This window comes from Herpailurus yagouaroundi, unplaced genomic scaffold (assembly GCF_014898765.1).
Source record: "Herpailurus yagouaroundi ecotype Mexico unplaced genomic scaffold, PumYag 142, whole genome shotgun sequence".
Taxonomy (NCBI): domain Eukaryota; kingdom Metazoa; phylum Chordata; class Mammalia; order Carnivora; family Felidae; genus Herpailurus; species Herpailurus yagouaroundi.
The window spans coordinates 58,202,201-58,223,208 of NW_024412397.1; the positions used below are offsets into that span (position 1 = coordinate 58,202,201).

A 21,008-nucleotide genomic window follows, 5' to 3' on the forward strand; every position below is an offset into this window, starting at 1 on the left:
TAGACTGAAGATCAACAAGGAGATAGAAGACTTGAACATGTCTTGTTCATGTCAAGAAATCTTGAACAAGACTTCTTTATGGAATACTATAAACTAACTAGACCTAATGGACATTTTTCATAATCCCACCCAATAACAACAAAATATGCATTCTTCTCAAGTGCACATAAGATATTCTCCAAGATAAACTATATGCTCGGCTATAAAACAGGTATTGTAATCATTTGGGACATAAGATTCAACAGTTCACAATCTCAGATAGTATTCTGAAGTAAAAACAAGGCAAATTGAAGGATAGAAATAATACAAAGTATATAAATGTAATAAAATGCAAAGAATCACAATCCAATCACAATCCAATCACAATGAAATAATATTGAAAGTAATAGCAGGAAAATATTAGGGAAACTCACAAATATGTGGAAATTAAGCAACACACTTCTAAATAACCAATGGGCCAAAGAAGAAATCACAAGGAAAATCAGAAAACACTTTGAGATTAATGGAAATGGAGATACAACATGTCAGAACTAACAGAATGCATCTAGAGCACAGTTTAAAGGGAAATTTATAGTTGTAAATGCTTATAGTAAAAAAGAAAACAGATTTCAAATCATGACCTTAACCTTCACCTTAAGACACTGGGAAAAAAAAGAGAAAACTAAAGCAAAGAGGAAATACTAGAAATTAAAGCAGAAATTAACAAAACGGAGAATAGAAAAACAAAGGGGAAAATCAATGAAAGCAAAAAGCTGGTTCTTTGAAAAGGTTAACAAAATTGACAAACATTTAGGTAGATTAACCAAGAAAAAAAAAAGCAAGCACTCAAATTATTAGAATCAGAAATAAAAGAGAAGACACTACTATTGGCCTTACAGAATTGTTTTAATGGATCATAAAGTAATACTATGAATGGTAGTATGGCAACAAATTAGATAAACCAACTAAATTTGGACAAATTTGGACAAATTCCTTGAAAGATACAAACTACTCAAACTGACTTTAAAAAAAGATAGACAATTTGAATAAACCTATTGCAAGTGAAGGGATTTAATTGATAATTAAATACTACCCACAAAGAAAGGCTCATACCCAGCAGCAACCTCACTGCTGAATTCTACCAAACATTTAAAGAATTATTATGAATTCTCAACAAACTCTTCTCAAAAGTAGAGAACACTTCCCAAATCATATTATGAGGCCAATATTACCTGATACCAAAACCAAGCTAAGGAATCACAGGAAAACAAAAAACCTATATGTCTTATGAATATGGACACAAAAAATCCTAGCAAACTGAATACAGCAGCACATAAAAAGAATTATACACCATGACCAAGTGGAATTTAACCCAAGGATGTGAGGTTGATTTAACATCTGAAAATCAGTTGACATGATACATCGTATCAATAAAAATTAAAAACTCACATGATCATGTCAATAGTTGCAGAAAAAGCATTTGACAGAAATTCAACACCATTTTATAATAAAAATACTTGATAAACTAGGCATAGAAGGAAATTTTCTCAACATGATAAAGACCATATATGAAAAACCCACATCATCCTTAATGGTGAAAGATTGGATCTTTTCTCCTATGTCAGTAATAGGACGAGATGTCTGCTCTCGCCACTTCTATTCAACATTATACCTGACATTCTCATTAGGTAAGAGAAAGAAAGAAATAATCTAGATTGAAAAGGAAGACATAAACTGTCTTTACTTGGAGTCAACATAATCTTGTATACAAAAAACAAATCCTAAGAAATCCACTAAAAAACACAATAAAACAAAAAAACAGTGAAATGGTTCTGCAAGGTTTCAGGATTCAAGAGCAATATACAAACATTGATTGTATTTCTGTTCACTTAACCAATCTGAAATGAAACGAAGAAAACAATTCCACTTATAACAGCGTTATAAAAAAATATTTAGGGATAAATTTAACAAAAGAAAAGCAAGAGTTATATTCTGAAAACTATAAAATGTTGTTGAAAGAAATTAAAAATCTAAATACTTGGACAAACACCCTGTGTTCATGGATTGGAAGACAATATTGTCAGATGACAACTCTCCTCAAACTGATCTGCAAATTCAGTGCAATCCCAATCAGAATCCCAGGTGACTTCTTAGTAGAAATTGACAAGCTGATTCTAAAATGGATACGGAATTGCAAGAGACTCAGAATAGCAAAACAAACAAACAAACAAAAACCTTGAAAAAGAAAAACAAATTAAGAAGGCTCACACTTTCCAATTTCAAAACTTACTACAAGGCAACATTAATCAAGCTAGTATGGTACTAACACAGGAGTAAACACATAGATTAACGGGGTAAAAATGAGAGTCTAGAAGTAAACCCATACATTTGTTGTCAATGGATTTTCAACAAGGGTGCCAAGATAATCTGATGAGGAAAAAACTGTCTTTTTACAAATGATGCTAGGGACACTGGATACTCCTATAAAAAGGATGAAATTGGACCTTTACATCACACTATACATAGGGATTAACTCAAAATGGATCAAAAGACTAATTGTAAGAGTTAAAACTATAAAACTCTCAGAAGAAAACATAGGGACAGATCTTCATGACCTTAGATTGGCAGACGATTCTTAGATATGACACCAAAAGCATGAGCAACAAACAAAAACATAAATCAATTGGGCTTCATCAAATACAAAAAGTTTCGTGCTTCAAAGGATTTTATCAAAAAAGTAAAAAGAAAACCAACAAAATGGAAGAAAATATTTACAAAGTATATATCTGATAAAGAACTTATATCCAGGATATATGATTAATCCTTATAATTCAATAACAAAAAGACAAATAACCCTATTTAAAAATGGACAAAGTATCTGAATGGACATTTCTTCAAGGAAGAATGGCCAATAAGCACATAGAAAGATATTTGATGTATTGATCATCAGGGAAATGCAAATTAAGAGTACATACAATGAGAGACCCCTCTGAACCCACAAAAGTCAGATAACAAGTGGTGACAAGGATGTGAAGATATTGGAGCTGTGGGGGAGGAAAAATTTTTCTCTTCCCTTGTAGATTCTTTTGGCTGGCCTATTAATTAAATTGACACAAGACCAATTAACAGAGGAGAAAAACAAATTTAAATTTGTAAGTATGGGAGCCTCACATAGACATGAGGGGTTCAAAGACAATGAGGCAATTAAGGTTTATAGGCCATCCTGAGCTAAGGAGAAGGGTAAAGAGGTCTGGGGCTTCAAAGGCAAGGAAGACAATTCACAGGAAGATGGGAAGGGCAAATGTTTGGCAAGCAAATATTTGCCGTGCCCTGCAGAGACAATGGGACACAGAAAGGACTTTAACAAACAGGCCCTATGGAGCTCCTCCAGCTTAAGGTACTCTTTTTTTTTTTTTTTTTAATGTTTATTTATTTTTTAGAAGGAGAGAGAGACAGAGCATGAGTGGGGGAGGAGCAGAGAGAAGGAGACACAGAATCCGAAGCAGGCTCTAGGCTGCGAGCTATCAGTACAGAGCCTGAGGTGGGGCTCGAACCCACAAACCATGAGATCATGACCTGAGCTGAAGTCAGATGCTTAATAAACCAAGGCACCCCTAGCATATACTCTTTGCAGTTACCTGCGGTGATAGCTCTCTTCCTGAACAAAGCCCTCTATCTAAATTCTCTTAGGCAATTAAAAGGGAGGTTAAAAGCTCTTCCTGAGCCCTTTGGGCCTTGATTGTCTTCTGCTCAAAATAATCCACGTGCCAAAGTGGCACATTCTTGGGCGACTTGTTCCAAACCCCTTAAGAACGTTTGCATATTGCCAGTGAGAATGTGAAGCGGTGCAACCTTTTTGGAAAGCGGCCAGGCAGTTTTTTCAACTATTCAATGTAGAGTTAGCGTATGACCCAGCCATCCCACTCCTTAGGTATATATCTAAGAGAAATAAAGCATATGTCCACAAAAAAACTTTTACACAGTGTTTATGGTAGTGTTACTCATCACAGCCAAGAGGTAGAAACAACCCAACATTTGAATGGATACATGGAGAACAGTTAAACAACATGTGGTATATCCATACAATGAAATATTCTTTTGCCTGATTAAAGTACCCATACGTGCTGTAATTTAGGTGCATCTTGATTAAAGTATGCTAAGTGGAAGAACACAGAGACACAAAAAAGACCACATATTACATGATTCCATTCTTAAGAAATGACTAGAACAGGAAGATCTGTAGGCACAGGCAGTAGATTAGGTATTGCTGAGAACAGAGCATAAGGATAAGAGAATACATGAGCTGGAAAGGGGCAGAGAGAGAGGGAGACACAGAATCCGAAGCAGGCTCCAGGCTCCAAGCTGTCAGCACAGAGCCTGACACGGGGCTCGAACACACGAACTGTGAGATCGTGACCTGGGCCAAAGTCAGACTCTTAACCAACTGAGCCACCCAGGCACCCCTACACTAACAATTTGTGCCTAACAGTATCTCATTTCTAGGTTCCCATTTCTCAGGTGAGGAAACGGAGGCTTAATATGTTTAAGTCTGAAAGTCACACTGTGAGGAAGTAGAAGAGAGGCCAGTAGAACAGGAAAACTGACTCCCGGTTCACTGTTGGAATTGATATTTATTGGATTTGATTATGAAGTGAAGTTAACTGCTTTTGCCTGTATTATACCATTTAACTCTTGAAAAACCTGCTTTCCTCATTTTAGTAATAGGGAAACTGATATCCACAGAAAGTATGTAAACTGGCAAAATTTCAAAGCCGTTCTTTTTACTGAAATTGCCATGCTTATTCCAGCTCATCAGAGCAAAAAGTCACCTGCCTCCATGACAGTCAGCAGAAAGTGGCTGAGACCCAAATATACCAACCCTCTGAGCATAATGTTCACATTAAATGACAACTTTTAATTACCTGCAAAAGAAAGAATAGATCCAAGCCTAGAAAAAAAAAATATACCTTATACAGTTAAAACGATGTCATCAGTGACATCATTTTATTGATTTACTCAATTTACTTATTTATGAGTTTTGGTCTCAGCTTGATAGGCCACATCAATGCAAAGGCCACGCTCCTAAAAGCCACAGTTTTCAAATGACTAATGTGATTCTAGAGTCACGTGTGTTAAGCCTGCTTTCTATCACCACTTATTTATTTAGCTGAATTACAGATCACTTCACAAGTCCACTAAGGGTGAAATAATCCCTTATTGGGAATAAGGGAATTGTACAAAATCAGTACTTCTAAAGAGAATAAAATGCTTTCTAAGAAGATTTGTCTTCCGAGAGTTTTGAAATTCAGGCCTACCGAGCCAACACGCATCTGCCAGCAGGACCCACCAGGTCAGCATCCTTGCAGCTTTCTAGAGTTTTCCTAAGAAGGGCCCAAAGAACGATAAGCAGGGCCTAAGGCTTGGAAAATAAGCGGGTGATGGGCAACAGGAAACTACTTCTGGGATAGGAGGAAGGATATCCAGCAGGGGCTTCTTCATCAGATTATACTCCCTCCTCCCTCCCCAGCCTGAGAAATGAACAAAGAGGCTGACAGAGCTGAATCCTCTAGGGGGAGGACAGAAAATCTGCATGGAACAGCAGAGAAGCTGCAAACTCTACTTGGTTTTGTTTAAAGTAGGTCTTAGGCAAGAATTCTTATTGCCCCAGGGTTATGTTCAAGGTATAAAAGCATTGGTTTCTGTGTAAAGATAAAATATCCTCTGTTTCTATAGAAGAGTGTAAGAACTATATTTAAGGGCCACCAGTCAGGAAAATCTTTTTGTGACACCATGGGTGGCCTGCAAAAGTGGATTTCGTGGAAGCAGCCTTCCTCGTATGCAAAATATTTTTTTACATCATTGCCTCAACAAGGTACTTATTCTCTTTAAGATTCTTGGAATGCCAAATGCAATACAATCTTTTGAGAAGAGGCGAGAAAAACCTCAGGAGAGCTGATTAAATACCTGTGCAAGTATTGTCTGAGAGATACAGGGTCATTGGGCATTTTCCCAGAAAAGTCAGTCCTCCCACTGCTGGCTTGTCAGATTCCCAACCTTAGACTTTTAGAGAATTCCAACTAATGCAAGTGTAAAAAAATCTTTAAGACCCTAAAAGCTTTCGGAAAAAAGTGACAGCCTGTTAAAGTAAAGCAAAACTCAAATAAAGGCCTAGGTTATCCGTTCTCAGTGTGTTGGTAACAGAAGCAATCAGCTTTTCTAAAACAAAGAGATGCCTGCTTCATTAGAGCCCATACAAAATGCCTTTCCCGAGCATGTCTTCTCTTGGCTTCAGCTTCCAGCCTCAATCTTGAATAACTTTGAAGATGTGCGAGGCAGTGTTTCAGGTATCCATTACTCTTGGTGGGAAAGGAAGGCCTGAAAATAGAGAAGGAAAGTCTGCTTGGCTTCTTCCCTCCCTCTCCCAGCTCTGTCGCTGTTTTCTGCAAATGCTTTACCATAGCTTATCTAGACAGCAGCTGACACGGGCCACTGATTCACTCTGGGTTGAAAAAGTGACCTCTTGAGGATAGTAATCTCTTTAGTCTGTGATTGTAGAATTGTGACTCACTCTTTCTGTAACACCAAAAAAAAAAAAAAAAAAAAAGTCAACTTAGAAACAAACATAGGTGAAAGTTGTCAGTAATAAACTTCAAAGGTGGTCAGTTTTGTTTTTGTTTTTGTTTTTTTTAATTTATAGCATTAGATGGATGAACGTAGCGTGATGTAACTTCCAGCTAAATGCCATTGCCCTCCCAACTCATCCTAGCTTCGGCTTTGGCTTCCTCTTTCTGGTTGGACAAAGATTAGAGTGAGGGTAGGATCATGTTCCCAGGTCTCTTGTCCACATTTCCTGACATTCTTTGGCCTTATGGACCCATGGAGGGACTTCCATCAGAGTTGGGCTCCTGGCCTCTCCCACCTTCACCTCCATGGGAAGACTTGTCACACCTCGCTGGATAGCTTGAGGGAAAGATTGACATGCTCACGTCAGGCCCCTCTGGACGTCCTTCAGGGTCTGCCTGTCCACTGAATGGGTTAACCTGCACCTTCACATCCCAGGCTGCTCTGCTTCTTTCGGGGAGGCCAAGAGCATGGGAGGGACCTGTGGTTGGCAGGTGCTTGAGTGAGTTTAATTCTGGAGTTATTTAGAGTTAAGAAGCCTGTTGTAGGCACACATCTAAGTGGCATCCCCATAGCCCCTTAACCCCTCCAATCCAGTATTTATTTGTGATAATACTGATTTTTTTAAATCTCCTGCCACAGTCAAATCCACAGAGACAGGAAGTAGAATGGTGGTGGCTAAGGCCTGTGCCTGAGGGCGAATATGAAGTTATTATTTAATGGATATGTGGTTTTGGGTTTGCAGGATGAAATGGATTCTAGAGATGGCTGATTGTAATGGCTACACAACAAAATGAATGCACTTAGGTGGGTAAATTTTATGTTATGTGTATTTTGTGTTATGTTATGTATTTTGTTATATTTATGTTATGTTATATATTTTAACACAGTAAAGTAAATGGAAAAAACAAGTTCCTTCCAGTTTCTTTGCCTATGTCCCCCAGGACTGGACACATCATACACTTAACTTGCAGTGACTTACAGGAACCAGAAGCTGGAAATGTTACAAAGGACGCTTCATCCCCCTTTGATGAGGGGACTTCTATTCTTTTTTTAAGTTATTTTTATTCTATGAGGGGACTTCTCCCCACTTTCTCACCCACTCCTTTCCTTGAGAGGAAAGATGACTTTCCCTGCTAGGCGAGCTCTCACTCACCCTCAGATCCAGCTGGCCTGGAGAAGGCTCCTGTGGAAGTCTTTCCATCTCTACAGGAGATGTTTCAGGGTGTCCAGATTTTCCTTGAACTGGATGGGTTACTTGAATTCTAAAATGAAATACCAGGAAGCCAATTGGATTGTCTATCATGCTGCATTCTTCAACCTAACTTTTTTTTTCTTTTAATTTTTTTGTTACATTTATTTATTTTTGAGAGACAGAGCGTGAGCAGGGGAGGGGCAGAGAGAGAGGGAGACACAGAATCGGAAGCAGGCTTCAGGCTCTGAGCTGTCAGCACAGAGCCCGATGCAAGGCTCAAACCCATGAACCCTGAGATCATGACGTGAGCCGAAGTCGGACACTTAACTGACTGAGCCACCCAGGCGTCCCTCTTCAACCTAGCTTTTACGAATTTGTTCATTAGCCAAATATTCATTGACTACTTATGTGTTCCAACTCTTCTGAGCACTTGGGACAGAGTGATGAAGCTATTATTTTTATCTCTATCTGTCCAGTTCCTGGGTATTAATGCTTCATTAGGGAAGGAAAACAAAACTGGGGAAGGAAAGAAAAATGTTCAATCCATTATGTATTGAACCCCTTAAGCCTCTACAATTAACATATTCTTTGTTTAATGTAGAATTGATTAATATTTGTTTATTCAATATATATTGAGTCCCTGTGATAAGTAAGTCACTGAGATGAACAACAGTCTTTGTGAAGCTCCAAGTCTAGTAGGGAAAAAAGAAACACCAGTGAGTACATTCAATACGTTATAACTGATGGATAGTGTGGTATGAGCAGAAACAGGACTGTAATTAGCATATTCTTATTTTAAGTAGTTCAATATGGAATACATATCAAATTCTCAATATACCCTTAACTGAAAGCAGTAATCCCCACCACCTTCTTTTTAAAATTCTGGCAAATGCGAGAAATAAGAAATTTAGAAAGGAAGACTAAGGGTAACAGCGAAAACAACAACAAAACCCCAAAAGCTTTACCTAAAATTAGGACACAGTCAGATATTATCATGCTTAGAGGTTAGTGCAAACAGGAATCAACACAAAATGGGTATGATTAGCCATCTGCAGGAATCATGGCAGGAAATAAGCCACCCAAGAGATGATTCACAAATGTATTGCTAGCAATTCAAGGGTGTTTTCTACATATCACCAGGGGTCTTAGCATGCTTCCCTAAAAGGGAAGCCATCAATTTAAAATGTAACTAGTAGAAGATTAGTAGTAATTTAAGAAATCGCAAACTGTCATAAGGAAATGATAGAGGATTTGGATGACAGATAAAAAAGTATGAAAATGAATAGTACAGTAGAATTTGCCAGTGTGTCCTCACAATCTCTAGGGAAGGAATCTTGCTGATTCTAAAGGCTAGTAAGGGATATCTTAGCAATATTCCTAGGACCGAGGAGAGCAATTTGTCTCATTTGGTAGTTGGATAACCCCTAATTGCAGCTGAGTCTGTTCTTTATTCTATGTTCACTAATTAACTTGCTGATCCAACTGTTGGCCAAGCACAAACTCCCATTGAACTGGCCCAGTAGTCAGGCACAAATGACTACTAATGGTCATCCTGTTAGATATTATCCTCAAGGTAAATTAATGAATGGATATGCTCATGGCTAAACCACTTAGTGAGTTGGATTTAGGGGACTCACTAAGACTCTAGAGCCTGCTCATCTTAGATCACTAATAAAATTAATGTACATTCTACATGCGTCGCTCTCATTCAGATTCAGGGATGTTAGCCATGAGACATAAACAACTAGTATGTCTGTCTGTCTGTCATTCTTTTCCTAATCCCCTCAACTTTGTTCATTTTCCATCCACTCAGGCCTGAAATCATAAAAACTTTCTTTGAATTATCTCCATCATAGTCTAACAATAATCCCATCCAATTAATTTTTCCTTCTTATTCTTCCTTTCACCTAAGTCTGGGCCTTGAAGATATCACAATTATGTGGTGACAAAGTATTTCCAAGTACAAATTGATGTGATTACACACGCCCCACTCCTATTCCACCTCAGTCACTCATTTACTCCCTAAGAGCCCCCCCCCCCCAGATGAGCGTTAGACAGGTACCCATTGCCACTGTGGACTTAACGCAGAACCAGCAAAAGTGGAAAGTCATTATTCTTAATTTCAAAACCTTAGAGGTGATACTGATAGATTCAATCCACATGTGTGACTTTCCCACCTAGTCTAAAGAAAGAATCTCCAAGCTGGAAAAGAAGGCAATCAAAGGAGGGGCTACCAGAAAAAAAGAAATAAATACAAGTGTAAGAGTGGTGCCCTGCTTCTGCCCCCTCACGATGAGGCCTGAGAAAGGACACTGCCAATCCTCTTATTTATGTTTGGGGACCCATGCAAAGAAAGTTGTTCTGTTGGAGTAGGGCTGGGAGATAGCAGACAGTAAGAGTGGGGACAAATTCCTCTCTTCCTCCTCTCATGCTGCCATCATTAAGAAGAACCTGCCAGGTGAAAATGGTGACATGGATGCATTTAGATGCTAGCCGGAGACAGTCTACCTAGTGTCATGAGCTGGAGTGGTGTGGATGGTATCAGAAATCTCCCATGGCCCTCTAGTTCTGAACACTGAGATCGTCTAAGACAGGGACCTGCAAAGGTCCTCACCATCTGAATAAGGGCACATCTCAGAAGGAAGATTCTTTGTGGACAGTCTCTGCTCCCAATGTCTGTCCCATGCCTATGTAGAGGACCACAAGATGAGTGAAATCGTGAACAGGCTTCACCATAGTGGGGAGAAAGTTAAATGGAACATCTCTTTTGTCTACCTGCCCACTCCTTTCACCCTATCCTGAAATGATGGAGTTAAACACCCTGAAAAAAAAAAAACAACAACAACACAGAATAAGACTTGTTTTACCTGGAAGTGACTCGAGTAAATTTTATCCAGCAAGAAAAATGGAGCTGAGCTCCAGAAATTAAAATGAATTATAGAAAATGAAGACAGTTATGGGTCTTGTTTTTGTTGTTGCACACTTGACTAAGACCTTTAGAATTTGTACCTGCTACTTTCATATTACTAAAATATCTTTTTAATAAGTTCCCTGCCTCTATCTTACATACCACTGTCAAATTAATCTTCCTAAATGCCTACTTTAACAGTGCACTTGATGACTTCCTATTGCTTTCAGGATGAAGTCCAAGCTCTTCATCCCTGAGGCATTGTGAAAGGCCCCACACCATCTGCTCCCCAACTACTTTTGAACATTTTACCTCCTGCCATTTTCAGTAGGAATCCTCTGTTCCCAGAAAGCCACCCCTCTGACTTCCAGCCTCAATGCCTTTGTCAACATCTTCTCTTACCACCTTCATCACATCTAAAGTGTTCTCCCTGCTTCTTTTATAGAAATCTCAACTTACTTCATAATTTGCTTAAAAAATTGTTTTTACAGTCCATCCTTGCAGTTTTCTGAACACATCTATCCATTTGCATTCTACTACATGGTAAGAAAAGTAGTGATGAGTTGCCAGGGGAAATGAGAGGAATACCTCAAGATGGGGCTGTCAGAGAATGCTTCCTAGAAAGTGTGCATATATGTTGGGTCATAAAGGCAGGTAAGATTTATATATATATAGGGATGGCAAAGATGGGGGAAAAGCAGTCTATAGGAAGAGATAAAATTATAGGCAAAGATATTTTCCATACATTTGGGGATTATTGAGTGGTTGAATCAAGCACAAGCTTGATTTTCTTAACTCCTAAAAGTTATTTTCTTAACTCCTAAAATATTTGTTGTCCGTTCCACAAGTTTAGTATGTAACTGATATCTCTGTCTATACCATATCACCTCTCTCTATATACCACATTTTGTAGGTTATGTATCAACCTACCTATTGGAATGTCCAGGTACACGTACATGACTTGTCTCCAAGTAGGAAAACATTGCTTGGCATGTTTGGGATGTCTTATCACAGATAATTTCTGATGAGTATCACCACCTTAACCAATGGTAATACATGAAAAGTAAAGGAAACTTGGAATCTGTGTCTGAGCACTGACCTCTCAGTAGCACTAATTTTCATTTATTTCTCATTTAGAATTTCTAGGAAATGAAATATCTAAGGTGTCAGATGTATAGATAGTCAGAATTAACAATGATAATTACAGAATCTGGAGGTAATAAAAGCAACTAGAGAGAAGATAGTGGACATGGAAGAGAGAACAAGGTGATCCAACATGAGGATAACTGGTTATATAGATACAGAAAACTAAAACAAACAAAACAAAATAAGATGGTGCAAACATATAACAAAGATTTTTCTAAGTGAATTATTCAATAGAACTTGTGATGCACAATATCACTGCTGACAGAGTCAGTTCTTCTGGGAAGAATGTTGGGCTCCTAACGTTACAAATTGAAGAATTGAAACTTTTTCCCCCCATGGAAAAAATAAATACCGGCTAAATTCTTTTAGGTTTAGTTCAAGTAAGTTTTGAGTTGAATGAGCTTTTGTAGGCTGATTTAGGTGCAGAATCAATGTTTTTAGAATAGTTTCTATGTGGAAATATGTTCTGAGTGTCAAAGTCCTTAGAAATAGACTTCTAGAACATAAGTCACTTTTTCATTTGGAAGCTATCTATATTTCTTTTGTAATGGCTTCAGAGCCTAGCAGAAAATTATACGTAGAACAGGAATCTAGTAAATACCTGTTGGGGAAAAAAAATGAATGTATGCAGGTGCTTAATTCTGAATTCACTGGGTGAGACTAGTAATGGTTTGTGTACTGGATGGGAAATGCTCACATTCTTCAAATGATAATTATGAGAAATCACAAGCACAAAATACCTACTACATACTAGAAATTTTAATAAATCTTATCATAACAGGTCAGAAATAATTGTCTCCTCTTGGAAGCCACTGATGGGACAAAACTTTGACATGGATCTGCAGAGTGAAAGGAATGATTCAAAGGACTTTGGAAGTAAAATGCATCTGGGAATCCACAACATTTGTTTCATTTATTCATTCATTCATTTGCATACATTTATGTATATTCTTTCATCTATTTATCCAGCCTATGTATTAGTTTTCTACCACGACAGTAACCAATATCACAAATTTAGTATTTTAATATAACACACATATAGTACCTTACAATTATGTAGGTTAGAAGTACAGGTGAAAATCAAAGTATCACCTGCCTAGGATCTCATGTGGAAGCTCAGAAAAGAATCTTGTAAACTTATAAACCCATTCAGGTTGTTGCCAGAATCCAGTTCCTTACAGATGTAGAGTGAGGTTTTCACTTTCTTTCTCACGGCCAGCTGGAGATTTCCCTTAGCTCCTAGATATCCGTCTCTGATCCTTGCTTATGGCCTTCTACATATAGGAACCAACAACTGGGCAGTCATCCTTCTCATACTTGGAATCTCTCCGACTTCCTGTTACCAGGATAATTCAGGAAATGGTCCACACCATCTTAGGGTTCATAATCTGCATTATATCTGCAAAGTCCCTATGAATGTAACACATTCACATCCAGGGTGTGAACTTCTCTGGAGGGCCATTCTGCTTACCAAAGCCAACAGTAATTATTTTTGCTATGGACCTTTTCTATTTTCAATAAATTCTATCTCAATGACTGGAGGAGGAGGGCTGCTCAGTAACCTTGTCGAAGCCCTGCCAAGAAGTGACCTCTTAGCCACAGGTTTCATGAACAACCTCACATTTTAGCCATTAAAAACAAAACGAAACAAAAAGCAAAACTCATTTCCAACCCTGAACTATGTTAGTAGTTTTCTACTGGTTATTTAAAAAATTATCAAAGTGTATTTTTTAGCTTATAGAATCATAAATAGCTGACAGAAATTGCACACAAATATATAATAAGGATATGACTTGTGTAACTAATTTATTGCTAAATCTTCTACCTTGTGGGGAAGTGGGGATTCTCATACACTGCTACTGAAAGGTAAATTTCTGGAGTGTGATTTGGCAACATATAGAAAAGCCCCCAAATATGTATAGTCTTTAAGACATAAATTGTCATTCCAGGAATTTCTCTGAAAGAAATAACAATGGAGGGGCACCTGGCTGTCTCAGTCAGTAGAATGTGTGACTCTTGATCTCAGGGTCTTGAGTTCAAGCCCCATATTGGGTGTAGAGATTACTTAAAAGATAAAAAATCTTAAAAATGTATATTTAAAAAAAAGAAATAACAGCAGCTATGGATAAAGCTTTCACTACAAATATAGTCAAATGAACATATATGAATGTAAAGTAAAAAAATAACGATATAAATATATACGAAAATGGTTACAAATTATGCTTCTTCCATACAATGAAATGATGTCTTATGACAAAACTCGTTGACAGGTTTGGAGATCTGACTTCACAGGGAACCTGTGTCCCCAAATCAGGCCAAACCTGGGAGAGCTAGATAGGGCCCAAATTTTTCCTTGCCCAATAAACAAAAGAAGAAATATCAACATGGTGAATCTGGGCCAAGTTCTAGTATAAATCAAGAAGCATAATTTCCCTTATCCCTGGTGGGACATAGTTGTGGTGAAAGACCTTGGACCATAACAGGTCTTGAAAACTCCAGAACATCACAGGCAACCTGCCCAAGTTTCCTGAGGGAGAAGCCAGACCGGGAGAGACTTTGTCGTCATGATTCCTACAAGGACCAACAATTGAGAACCTGGCAGGTAGGAGTATAATTCTATGCAGGCTCCCTGGAACTTTTAGATGCAATCCTAGGGCAGGGAAAAATCATGAATTGACTGAGATTAGTTTCTGCTACCAGTAGAATGAGAAATAAAAATTAAGGTGAACTATGGAAAATAAATTGCATTTCTTGCATATCTGAGATTTCTACACACAACACATGAACAAAGACTGGAAGTAGATATTCTATAACAGTGATGGTAGCTATCACTCTAGGTGTTATCATTATGAGTGATATTGACTTTATTGTTTGGAATTTTCATTTGTAAAAATAATGGAATATGTGTGGGTCTCAAATGTGGAAGAAATAATATAATTATTTATTTTCTCATATACTCTAATAGAAGCATCAGCCCTATCTAGCACGGGCTCTACCTCAAATAGTCTGGAGCAACCCCCATGTTGAATCAAGCTTCTGAGCCTTATGCTACGTAAATGTGTATATATGTGTGTGTGTGTAGAGGAGGGCCCCCCATCATCATGCAGTTTTCTGTCCACGCTGTTTCCATGTGTGTCATCCACTGTCACCCACCCCATAGTTCCTAGAATTAAAAAAAAACACAAAAAAACCTTTTTTTCCCAAAAAATTAAAGTTTATTTATTTATTTTGAGAGAGAGACAGAAAGCATGAGCAGGTAATGGGCAGAGAGAGAGGGAGAGAGAGAATCCCAAGCAGGCTCTGCACTGTCAGTGTGGAGCCGAATGTGGGGCTTGAACTCACAAACTGTAGGATCATGACCTGAGTTGAAACCAAGAGCTGGATGCTTAACTAACTGAGCCACCCAGGCACCCCTTCTTATAACCCTTTTTAATTCTGTAAGGACAGCAGTGATGTCCCTTTTTTCATTACTAATTTTGGTAGTTTAAGTCTTTCTTTCTTTTTTTTTTTTTTCTTTCTTTCTTTCTTTCTTTCTTTCTTTCTTTCTTTCTTTCTTTTTCTTTCTTTCTTTTTCTTTCTTGTCTTCTTCCTTCCTTCCTTCCTTTTTTTTGTCAGTCTTGATAAAGGTTTGTCAATTTTATTGATCTTTTCAAAAAAGTAACTATTGATTTGTTGATTTTCACAATTATTCTTCTATATTCTATTTCATTCATTTCTGTGCTAATCTTTATTATTTTCTTCCTTGTATTTGTTTTGGGTATAGTTTTTTCTTCTTTTTCCAGTGTCTTAAGGTGAAAACTTAGGTCATTGATTTGAAGTCTTTCTTTTGTTTCAAATATAGGTGTTTACAGCTATAAATTTCTCTTTAAGCACTGTTTTGACTATATGCCATAAGTTCGATGTTAACTTAAATCAAGTTAGTTTTAACACTAACTCGGTTTCAATAAAATTGAGAGAAACTGGCTCAAATATATCTGTATTCCTTTTCCCTTCCTTTGTGCTATAATTGGCATATAAATTACATCTTTATGCATTATAAATCCAGCAACACAATTTTGTAAATATTGTTTATGGAGTTGTTTTTTGAATCAGATAGAAGAAAAGAGTTACAAAAAATACACTTTTATTGCCTCTTATATTTACCTATACAATTACACTTACTCACGCTCTTTATTTCTTCGTGTGGATTCAAATAAATGTTGAGTGCCTTTCCACTTCAGCCTGTATGGCATCCTTTATTATTTCTTGCAGGGCAGGAAGTTGTCTACTAGCAACAAATTTTCGGTTTTTGTTTGTCTGAAGATATGTTAATTTCACCTTCATTTTTGATGCAGAGTGTTGCTGGATATAAGATTGCATTGACAATCTTTTTCTATCAGCACATAAATATATTTTCCAAGGGCTTTCTGGTTTCTATAGTTTCTGATGAGAAGACAGCCCTTAATCACATTGAGGATCCGTCGTACATTATGAGTCATTTTTCTCTGGCTCTTTTCGAGATTCTCACGTTTGTCTTTGTCTTTCAACAATTTGACCAGGTATCTATGTATAGAGCTCCTTGAATTTATCAAGTCTGAATTTACTGAGCTTTATTGATGTGAAGGTTAGCTTTTAAATCAAACTTTGGAAATTTTCAGCAATTATTTCTTCAAATATTCTTTCTGCTCCATTTCTCTTTCTTCTCTTTCTGAGATTCTTATTATGCATTGTAGTACATTTCTTGCTGTATCACAGGTCTCTCAAGCTCTGTTAACTTTTCTGCCTTCTATTTTCTCTCTGTCCCTCAGACTGTACAATATCAATAGACATATCTTTAGGTTCACTGATTCTTCTTCCAGTTCAAATTTACTGTAGAAACCCTCTAATGGATTTTTAATTTTATTTGTTGTATTTTTAAACTCCAGGGTTTCTGTTTGGTTCTTTTGATAATTTCTTTGTATTGTTATTCTCTATGTACTGACATATAGTTGTCATACATTACATTAATTCTTTAGATTTTGTTTCCTTTAGTTCTTTGAACATACTTACTGTAACTGATTTAAAGTCTTTGTCTAGTAAGGCCAACATCTAGGCCCTCTCAGGGGCAGTCCTGTTGACTGCTTTATTTTCTATGTACAGCCACACCTTCCTGTTTCTTTTCCTGTTTTATAATTTTCTATCAACACCTGCACATTTTATATACTATAATCTGGTAACTCTGGAAATAAGCTATCCCCCCCACTCCCAGCAGGATTTCATGTTGTTACAAAGTGTTTTTTGTTGTACTTGTCATTGTTGTTTTTTCTACTTGTTTAATGACTTTCCTGGACTAATTCTGTATTCCTTGTGAGGCACAGCCACTGAAATCTCTGCTCAATTAGTTTAGTGCTCAGGTGATGTTGGTCAGAGACTTTCTCAGCCAATTGGCTTGAAACAATTGGTTTGCACCAACAGATTTTCCACCCTTTCATGAGGGGCTCTGTGTGTGTGTGTGTGTGTGTGTGTGTGTGTGTGTGTGTGTGTCTTTTGGGAACACCTCCACCAGTCTGCCTTAGCCTTGTTCTTCTGCTTATGCAAAGCCTCAAGAACCACAGGCTAGAGACTACCATTCTCTCAGATCTTTGCTAGACATGCTCACAGCCCTACCCCTGTGTGTGGCCTTCAACATCCCCAAGGGCATGACAAAGTGTTTCAAAGCCCCTTTGGACATCTCATTCCCCAGAACGGCCTTTTCACTTTTTTGCCACCTCTTGTCTGCCCCAACTATGAAGTATCACAGCCTCAAGTAGAGGTGATATTAGACAATTACTGATGGTTATTTTTGAAAATTGCTCTTGGGGTTCTGTGTCAGGTAAAATAACGGCAACACCCTGTGAATAGGGCTTTTCCAGGAAGCTGAGAGACAAGTCAAAAAGGGAGAAAACTAGGAGAATAGGACTTTATGAGGGGCTTCAAATCCAGTGTGCTTCCCCTGGGGCCTATAAGGCAGCTCGTTTTTGAGGTTATTGTGGAGTTGGGGAGATGAAAGAACAACACAGTTCAGCTTTTGAATTTAAAGTTTGACCGTTTTATCGCTTCTCGGCCTTTTAGCTAAGATCAAGTGTAAAGTTTGACCGTTTATACCCTGACACACACACACACACACACACACACACACACACACCCCGTTTATGTTTCCAACATTGACATCAGAAAAATACAAAGACAGATGGTGACTTAAATATCCCTATCCATTTGTTAAGGCCTACCTCAAGTGACCCCTTTTGGTTTTCTCATCAATTCTGTCTTCCCTCTGCTAATTTAAATTCTCCTTCCTTTCGCTTGGTCATGCCCTTTTCATATCACTTTTCAACCTGTGTTACTCTTATTTGTATGTGTCTTCCCAGTATTTGCACATATTGTAGGAACGAAAAAGAAAGGAGCAAATGGACACAATCACCTCCAAAAAGTGATAACATTCAATAATAAGGTAAGAGGAAACCCTTCGGATTTTATTTATTTATTTATTTATTTATTTATTTATTTATTTATCTATCTATCTATTTATTTTGATGATAATGCTTTTACAGTTTTAAAAAGATAACAGCTCTGTCTCTATGAAGAAACCATATGGTAAGAAGACCGCTCAGTAGTAGAGGGTTGGTTATAAGCATTCCTGGAAATGAGGCCTAATTTAGGTATGCCTACTATGTAAAGACTTACTCCTAGCCAGTTGGACAAAGGGAGAAAGGAAAGGAGGTAAAGAAGTGTGGACAGGGACAAACGAAAAACCTGAAGCATGATTAAGTAGATCTATAGGTGGTACATTAGTGGTCCTCCCTGTTACCCATGGCTAGAACAGGCCTTGAGAGTGTGTGCATCCTAAAGGAGGCATCATTCTGCAGTCAAGGGCACCCATATGGGTTATAGACTCAGCTCCTGGGAAGAAACAAAGGCCCTCTGTAAGGCCAGTGTTAGAACTCTGAGCCTATTTCGGTAACAAAGAATTTCACCTAAAATTACAAAAGATGACTTAATATGGAAGTGTGTCTTTTATAGATGTGGTATATGTGGAAGCCAAGTTTAGTCTCTTTTGATATTTAAACTGAATAGAAGTTTCTCTTTGGAACCATGCCACACTTGGAGCTTTATCTCCATGCTGCGGTGAACTCTTATTTCACATTAGAGGTCTACTGGTTTGCAGCCCGATCGAATGGAAAGGAATAGATTCTGAGTCAGAATATAAAGGATATAAGAACAATGTAAAAAAATGGCCAAAGTGGGTTAAAAATTCTATGCCGTTCTCTTCAAGTCTAAGTCTTTTAGTTCTGATTAAAAAGATCACAGAGAATGAATTACTTAGATCCCTTCCTAAGGGGCTTGCTAGCTTAGAGACCACACTGATAAAACCAGGAAGATTAACTACACTCCATTTCTTATATGTGGCCCAGACTCCCTTTGGGTGAATGATGGAGTCAGGCTTTGGTTACAAAGATCACCGACTAAGATTTTTCAGGTGTGGACAGGTAAGAATAAGCAAGAATAATGTACATGATGTATCCAGTTGTGATCTTTCTTTATGTATGTAACTCTATGAAAATAATGATATAAATATGTATACTTGTTTATATTAATTTATTGGAATAAAAGTGGGAAAACATTAAAAAATACTCACACCAAGGCAGAGTAAATTTTATAATCATCAAACTTTGATCAATACATTTAATAGAAATTTATTTTTCTCATCATGACTAAATAGAAAATAAACTCTCCAATCAGTTTGAGTTTCCATTTTTGCTCAGAACCTTTCAGGGCACCTGGGTGGCTCAGTTGGTTAAGCTTCTGACTATTGATTTCAGCTCAGGTCATGATCATGGTTTGTGAGTTCAAGCCCCGAATTGGGCTCTGCCCTGATAGTGTGGAGCCTGCTTGGGATTCTGTCTCTGCCTTTCTCTCTGTCTCTGTCTCTGTCAAAAATAAATAAACTTAAAAGTAAAAAAAGTTTTCCATTCTGCTCAGTCATTACATACACTGGAAGACTTTAGAGCGATAGGATATAAACAATTGTCACTTTGGGGGCACATGGGTGACTCAATCAGTTAAGCATCTGACTTCAGCTCAGTTCATGATCTCACAGTTTGTGGGTTTGAGCCCCACATCGGGCTCTGTGCTGACGGCTCAGAGCCTGGAGCCTGCTTCAGATTCTGTGTCTCCCTCCCTCTCTGCCCCTCCCCTGCTCATGCTCTGTCTCTCTGTCTCTCTCAAAAATGAATAAACTTAAAAAAATTTTTTTTAAATAAATAAAAAGAAAAAAAATTTGTCATTTTGGTCTGTTGTGCCTTCAAGTAACAAAGCCTATTTTATCTGCTAACTTTAATTACTGTGCATGGTTTCTTATCTGTGCTTGCCACTGGCTAATCTTGTCCTTCTTGTCATGGTCTCAGATGACACTGGCTGACATTCAGAAGACATTGGATATCTTCTCTTCTAGGGCTTGGAATTTTTCTACCCAGCTAAGAAGGCAACAACCCCAAGATCCCTCCATGGAAATGGTACTGTCCTTCTACTTGGCTTGCTTCCTTGGTAACCGTATGAGTGTATCACTTATTCACTGGAAACGGACTTAACCATGGCAATTGCTTTGTTAAATCCTAAGTTCCCATATTTTACAATCATTCACAGTGCTTTACAGAATCCCTTTTTATCTAAGGGAGTTTTGCCCTGCCCTTTTCCCCTTTGAACCATATTTGTATTATTTAACCTTAGAGATAACATACTTATGAATATTCTACCCTCTCAAACTCACATTCACTTGTGAATTCCAGACACTTTGGGCTACGGTTGGAATGTCTCTATGTCCATGATATTAATTCCTCACCATTCAAAGGGCTCTTTCATCTCAGTCTCAACTGGGCTCTTAGCAGTAAAGTCAGACTCTTAGAAGAGCCAAGTGAAAATGTAAATTGGTGTTCTTTTAGTTAACATCATTCTTGCTTCCCATTGATGTAAGCCTTCCATCTGGGTACTAGAATACAACAGTTTTTGGTGAGGACTGGAAGTGAGTCAAAAGGATGGCCTGTTGGCCAAACGATGAAAAAAAAAAAAAAAGATGATTGGGAAAATGGGTATAAATTTCTAAGGTAGTGTCTCCCCTCCCACCAAAAAAATAAATGCAAATGTTAGTTAAGTAAGGGACAATTG

At 37.8% G+C, this 21,008-nt stretch overlaps 1 long non-coding RNA gene across 1 annotated transcript in view; it reads left to right on the forward strand.

The window, feature by feature from the left end:
- The window catches only part of LOC121033170 (uncharacterized), an 83,306-nt gene that overhangs the window by 48,197 nt on the left and 14,101 nt on the right, over positions 1–21,008 (forward strand). The window contains exons 6-9 of the long non-coding RNA XR_005791737.1: positions 7,346–7,407; positions 14,333–14,451; positions 18,215–18,297; positions 20,252–20,359. This is a non-coding gene — a long non-coding RNA (uncharacterized LOC121033170). The remainder of the gene's footprint in view (positions 1–7,345; positions 7,408–14,332; positions 14,452–18,214; positions 18,298–20,251; positions 20,360–21,008) is intronic.